We start from the raw sequence: 6,988 nt of genomic DNA, 5'->3' as shown, positions 1-6,988 counted from the left end.
GTCAGTAACCTGTCAGTTAAAAAATATGTGACCATCCTTCCTCTCCAATGCAACAGGTCATTTTCCCTGATACTAATAGGTGCTCCTGGTTGCAACTTTCCCTAGCAAAGTGCTGCTGATCTCCGTGTGGAGGATACAGAGCTTCAAAAGCAGGTCATATGCTCTGTGAATACAGGAGATGGAGCACAAGTAGATGGCAGAGTAAGGAAAATGGTTATCTTATTCATAACTTTAAATGTGTTTGAGAATAGTAAATAAGTAGATTATCTTTGTTTCAAAAAATAGTTTCAGTGATTGATTTTGATCAATTGGGCTTCTTAGAAAATTTTCTAGAAGTTCTGAGGAATTCTTAATGAGATTAATAAATTATGTACAATAATTTCAGTAATTGCAATATGACAGAATCACAGAACAGTTTGGCTTGGAAGGGCCTTTCAGAGATCATGTAGTCCAACCCCTATGTCATAGACAGGAGCTTTTGGCACAAGACCAGGCTGTTCATAGGCCATCCACAGCTTCCCTGGGCAACCTTTTCCAGTGCCTCACCTTGTCATAAAAAATTTCTTCCTATCTAAATATATATAAATATATCCTCCTTCAATTTAAAACTCTTGCCACTTATCCTGTCACTACAGTCCTTGGTAAAAACACTCTCATTCTTTCTTATGATTGTCAAATATATATTTAAAGACAAAGTTTCCCCATAACCTTCTCTAATGGAGCCTGAACAACCCCATCTGGGAGACTTTCCTCATAGGAGATATATTCCAATCTTCTGGCAATTTTTGTGGCCTTCATCTAGACCCACTCTCACAAGTTTATGTCATTCTTGTTCTGAGGATTCCTCAGTTGAGTTCAGAGGAAGAGTGAACGCCCTGAATCTGCTGGTCTCACTTCCTGTGGTGCAGCCCAGGATACAGCTGGCTGTCTGGGCTGCATCAGTTGTTGGCCAGATTTTCATCCACCAGTATCCCCAAGCCCTCTGTGGGGACGGTCTCAATCCATTCAGCACTCAGCTTGTATTGAACTGAGGGCTACTCCAGCCCAGAGGCAGAACCTTGACATGGCCATGCATTTGGTCGTGTCAAAATTTATGAGGTTTACATGAGTCCACTCCTCAATCCTGTAGAGTTCCCCCATCAGTCTTCAAATTCTAATAAACCATGAGATAATTTTTTTATTTTAACAATATTGCCTAGAAGCATGAGACTTAATGATAATGACAATTTTCAAATATTTTTAATTGTTTTCTGATATTATCTTCATGTTTTTCCTATTTTTTTCTCTATCCAGGGGGCCAAGAAATTATTTCCTACTACTTTTTACATAAAGCTCAGCTTTATGTAAATAATTTAAATAATTTGCATTTCTAGAATGGCTGCTGCTATCTGTCGACGGAAGGAGACCAGGACATCAGTTGATCATCACAGGCCCAATTTTATTGATCAGCACAGCGGGTTAAATACAGTTCGTAATTAACTTCATGCATATTGCAAAAGTTGAGCTCAGGATTGGTTAGTTACATATCAGCAGTTACACCTACTTTTACATTCCTATGGTCCTACTTTTGATACTTTCTACATATTCTTAGGAGATATTCAGGACTAATCTCTACTCCCTTTCTCCATGTTGCAGCAAGGCCACTGATTGCAAGCTGCTGACATCTCCTTTCAGCTTGCTGACTGCTGATTTCTCAGCTTGACCAGTGGCAATATGTCAGCATGGCCTTTCTCAGCTAACCAACTATTAATAAAGCTCTCCACATTAAAGCTCTCCACAGCTATCAGCAAAAGTAAGTTTAACAATATGAGAAATAATTAGCAGTAAGAACATCAAATTAGACAGACTGGAGAATGAGCTATGCAAACCATTTTGTTAAATAGCTGCATGATCCAGTAATGACTGATGGTTTGGAGAGAAGAAAAATCTAGACAGAAAAATAATCCAGAAACTGCCCAAGGACAAAGGTTTCAATTTCCCAGTCACTTGCATACCCAACTAAGTCAGCTCGCTCAGGTAGTTTAAATGAAGTTAATGGAACTGTTAGTGGAAGATATAGCTGTCTGCAAGACTGGGGCCAGAGAGGGCAATTCTATTTTCTCTAATAGACAAGGGGAGAACAATTTTTTGACACAAGCAGGAACTTGTTCAGAAAATAAGTGGGGCAGACTAATCTTCAGTTGCCACCAATTAACATATTATAAAGCATGTTGCAAGACTGGGTTTATTTCCTTCTTTGCTTTTTGCAAATACTCTTCCATTATTATTTAAGTTTTTAAAGGCTGTGCTCAGACATTTCAGTCATGGTAATTGTTGCAGAAAGGCATGAGGAGATTCAGTTCAAAGAGTGTACAGTCCTTTAAACTGGAGAATGAAACAGAAGGAAAGAAAAGTACAAATATATAAGCTGATATAAAATTTCCACAGCCTGCAGTTAATAGATTAAAAACATTAAGTGACTATCTGATTGAAGAAAAAAATATTTCTATTGGAATCAATATTTATTAACAATGTTCAGAATTTCAGAACTGATGCTGGAAACAGTTTTTTGCAGAATAAGCTGTAAGAACATAAAATTCACTTATAGCAAATGCTTTCTTTCCTGGAAAATTTATGAAGGAAAACCTTAGAAGAGCATTTATGAATAATTTCCCCACTGGTCACTAAAGTTGAATCAATTCTATCAATATCACCTGGTTTCACTTTCCAGAGAGAAAAGTGTGTATCTTGCTAAACTCATTCATTATGAATGATGAACCTCAAAACCTAAGGCTTGAAGGTAGAACGTATGAGTAGCTAGTGCCATCTTTTACTGAATCTTTTGCTTCCTAGGAAGACTTCTGCAGCACTGTAGTGCCGATCTCCAACAAAAATTGAATTTTTGCTGAGGAGGAATAAAATATTTTTCTAAATTAAGAACCACAGAAATGGTGGGTGTTATAGTTGCACTCTTAGTCCTGTCCTGGTGAAAGTACATTCTGCTGTGGCAAGAGTGGGAAACTTCCTGGGAAGTCCATGAGCCTGTTCTTACTGGTTCTGAAGCCTGGAAAACTAAAAACTGTATCTGCTTATCACAGAGATAAAGTCATGCAGTGTACAAAACTTCACCAGTGCTGGGATACAGAATGAGGACGTATAATTTCCACTTAAGTGCTGTGCAATTTGCTGCTGTGGGTGTGTTTTGTGGGAGCTGGGGAGTGCTTCTCAGTGTAGGGTATGCGCCAAGCATGAACAGCTGTTCAGGACGAACACCCTCCAGGTGTTACTCCCTGACATTGCATGACAGTGTTTCTGTACTCACCCAGAAAACTAATCATTCGTCTGCAGACACAGAAGCATTTTTGAAATAGTTCCTGTAGTACAGATAGGCACAACATTTAGGTCCAAATTCAAAAAAGTCCAGAAGATGCACCAGTGGGAAATCTGGATTTCTGAGATTTTTGGAGAGTAAAACTCCCCTAAAGCTATAAATCATTTAAGAAAATGTTGACTTAGGGCTTTTTTTTCTGTGAATCCCAAGAAGCAGTATCCTGGGCTTTGACACACTTAAACTTCTCTAATACTCTCTGACTTCCAGGGTCCCTCTTGGCCTTTCCAGCTGTTCACTGATTATTCTCAATGCTTGACTGCTTCTCTCAACTACTCACCCTCATCCTTTGTGACAGACCCTCTGTCTTTGATGCTGTGATTTTCTGCCATGTCTTTTTTCACCTTTGTGCCTTTCTCACCACGCATAGTCTCAAGGACTAAACTTCTCTCTCAGATTCTATCAGCAGGGATTTAAGATTTGGCTTCAAAGAAAATTATGTTCAGATGAAGATGATGCATTGCTTAAGCTCTTAACAGACTAAAATTTAGGTATGTGTAAAACAATTTTCCCCCACACCACCAGATGATGCTTTTAATAAGTGCTGAAATGGCCAAGCTTAATAAGCAGCGTAATGAAAGCAGCAAACATTATATGCTTTTGTTTCAAAGTTCCATGCAGCAGTGACAGGCTATTCTTTAATGCATTGCCCAAAAAAAGTCAAAATCTTATAAAGATACATCTATTACTGGTTGCAAAATTCTTTTGTTTCATTCTTTTGAAAGCTTCTGGAAGCCAGGAAAGGAATCAATACCTCCCTTTCTTAAACCCATTCTTTCTGAATTGTCTAAATTTTCATGATCACGTTGTTTCCTCTGCTATTTCCTCTTCAAATATTGATAAGTGAAGTCTGGCCCACAAAATAGTTATTACTGTGTAACAAGATTAGGCCTAAGGTTACCTTAAAAATACCATAGGGGTTTGGGTTTGTTTTTTCAAGAAAGGAGAAGTAATTGTACCATTGTTTACTGTGCAAGGTGCCATGTCCAATCAATGTCAAAGGGAATTTTTAGGGTTGCTACAGGAAAGAAGGATTGCTTTCACTTGAGTATCCTTATAGCTGCTAGCTACAAGCTTGGTTTATTTCCCTTGTAAGTAAATATTGCATTAGTGAATGAAATTTCTTCATAAAAGATACAGAAAGGGGTTTTTTTTGTCTAAACCTACTTTAGCTCTTGGGAAAATTCTCTAAACATCCAGTTGCCAGTGTTCTGACAAACTATTCCTGTATCTGCTAAACTCCAATCAAACTTTTTTCCTGTGCTCTAGATGGCGGCTGCAGTTTGTGTTTGTGAGATGAAATGAAGTCCTCCACTTACTCCCAATGAAGTATTCCTTTCTGTTTTCTTCACTTGGGAGATGTTTGTAGTACTATATTACATATGTAATTTGTAGAGTACACAGGAACATGAAAGATAACAGTGACTCCCTTTCAACCAGTTTTGTACACCTAACCATTCCTTCTTAAAAATCAACATTATTGAGAGGCATTTTTAGATTTGGAACCTGACAGTATAGTACAGTAAATTTCATCCTTGTGTCCAAAAACTCTTGCTGCTGCCATGGGAATTGTTAATGTACCATGTTATCCAATGTCAGCAGTAGTAAAGAAAGGACCACAGAGAGTAAATATTTAACTTAAAATTTCAGTCTCTAGAGGTTCAAACTCTGACCTCTTGGGAAAATAAGCCATCCCTGGGCATGTTTGCAGGCAACAGGCTCTCCTCATCCTGACATCTTGGACCTTCAGTAACGCAAGCCATTATCATCAGAGATTTACACTTTCAGCAACACAAATGGATTTTTTTTCTCACTTATTGTTTGCTTGATTATTTTTTAAGTTTCATTTATCCACTGATACATAACTGCACTTCAATTACAGACCATGTGAATTAGATTGCAGCTCCTTTTTAATAGGGTTTGTAATATTTCAGGACCTCTATGGTCAGAAACTGCCCTTATTTCTGCCCAAAGGCTCCTCTATGTAGTAGATCTCGCTCTTTAAAAACGTAATGCATGGTTATGGATTTATTTGTTCTTAAGAATTTTAGCTGACAAGATCACACAAGGAACAAAAATTAAGCCAAGTATGTTATTCGAGGTACTTCAAGAAAAAAGGATAATTAGCATAGTGGTAGAGAAACATTGTATTTTAAAAATTGAATGTTCTGTGATTGCTGAGAATAGATAAGATGTTAAGTGCAAAAACATAGTAGGATTTCCTATTCATTATTTAGTCCACTTTATCTCACTGATTTGGGTCCTATAAAATAGGATGTTGCTCAAATGAGCCTTTTTAAGAAAGTTACATATTGGGAGAACCGTTGGCAAAGCAAACACTGTAAACCATTGCTAAGTCCTCAGGAAGGTCAAAAACACTGATGGAGATATGATTTTTGCCTCAGCTCCAGTTTCTATCTTTATTGCACACAGATGCAAAGAGAGATTTAGTCTTCAGATTCACCCTCTTTTCTCAGCTTCTCCCTAACATTTGTTTTAGAAGATCATCTTGAATGAGCTACCCTCAAAAATTGTTCTTGATTTTCTGCAATATGTCAACCTCTATCAGTCCACAAACTTTAGTATAGTTTTGGGCCTTAGTATCTTTTGTAATCCATGCACTTGAAATTTCTCCTCTCTTCTCCAATCTCATCCCTATCTAAAGAGATGTTCCCAATTTCCACTGATAATTTGGTTCTGTCTTCTTATAGAGTAATTTATTCTGCTCAGGTTTTCCTCTGAGATATTCTTCCTCATTTATTTGGCTATGTTTTAATCATTCAAACTAATTATGAAACAATATTTATCTGTGCATCCCCTCCATCTACTTTATGTCAATAGTTATAAAAGATTCCAGTCTTTATTTTATATATCCAAACATAACAGGGTGAAAAAAAAACAAAAAAGAAAAGCCCAAACCAAAGTCCAGAGTTTGTGACCTTTACTAGAGTTAAAAATAAGCATTAAGTGTCTTTGATAGTATTTTTTTCATTTAAATTTCACAATGCAATCTGAATGAAGAAGCAAGCAAGGTATAAACAAAGGAGAGTGGTACAACTCTTAATTGTGGTATCTAAGGGAAAGTAAAAACAAAATATACATCAGTTTCTTCAGATAAATGTGGACTGGTACTCCATGATGCTTTGCTCAGTAGATATAGAAATATCCTGTCTACACTCAGTCTTCTTTCTTCTTCCATTGTGGGGTTTGTGTCCAGCCTTGATAAGAAATTACATATGGGAATTTAATCAGAAGTTGAAGTCGGAACAGGCAAATCTTCAGTCCCCAGTTCCTCATTTCTCTTTTACCATGAGCTCATATCATCAGACATTGCCCTTGCCGCCTCGCTGCATTGCAACAGGCTACAGGTGACCCCACGGAGGTGAAGACCCCATGGACCCTGGAGAACTCTATACAAATCCAATATAAGATAGCTCTTTGTTTCCTTCCAAAAATAAAAAAGAAAAGAAAGTGAGAGAATTCTTCTGAAAGACTTAAAAACATACATCAAATAACTTCAAAATTAAAAATAAGTACTACCATTAATTATAATTTGTAAAATTGTGTATATGATAAAGATTGTGATGCCAGCACAATAACTTAGGGGGAGCAATGCAGCTT

At 37.2% G+C, this 6,988-nt stretch overlaps 1 long non-coding RNA gene across 1 annotated transcript in view; it reads right to left on the bottom strand.

Annotated features, from left to right (window-relative positions):
- Positions 1-250: 250 nt before the first annotated feature.
- Positions 251-6,988, bottom strand: part of LOC113458866 (uncharacterized) — a 45,663-nt gene continuing 38,925 nt past the window's right edge. Inside the window, exon 4 of the long non-coding RNA XR_003379532.2 lies at positions 251-6,812. This is a non-coding gene — a long non-coding RNA (uncharacterized LOC113458866). The remainder of the gene's footprint in view (positions 6,813-6,988) is intronic.

This window comes from Zonotrichia albicollis, chromosome 3 (genome assembly GCF_047830755.1).
Source record: "Zonotrichia albicollis isolate bZonAlb1 chromosome 3, bZonAlb1.hap1, whole genome shotgun sequence".
In the NCBI taxonomy this organism is placed as follows: domain Eukaryota; kingdom Metazoa; phylum Chordata; class Aves; order Passeriformes; family Passerellidae; genus Zonotrichia; species Zonotrichia albicollis.
This window is presented reverse-complemented; position numbering and strand designations above follow the sequence as displayed.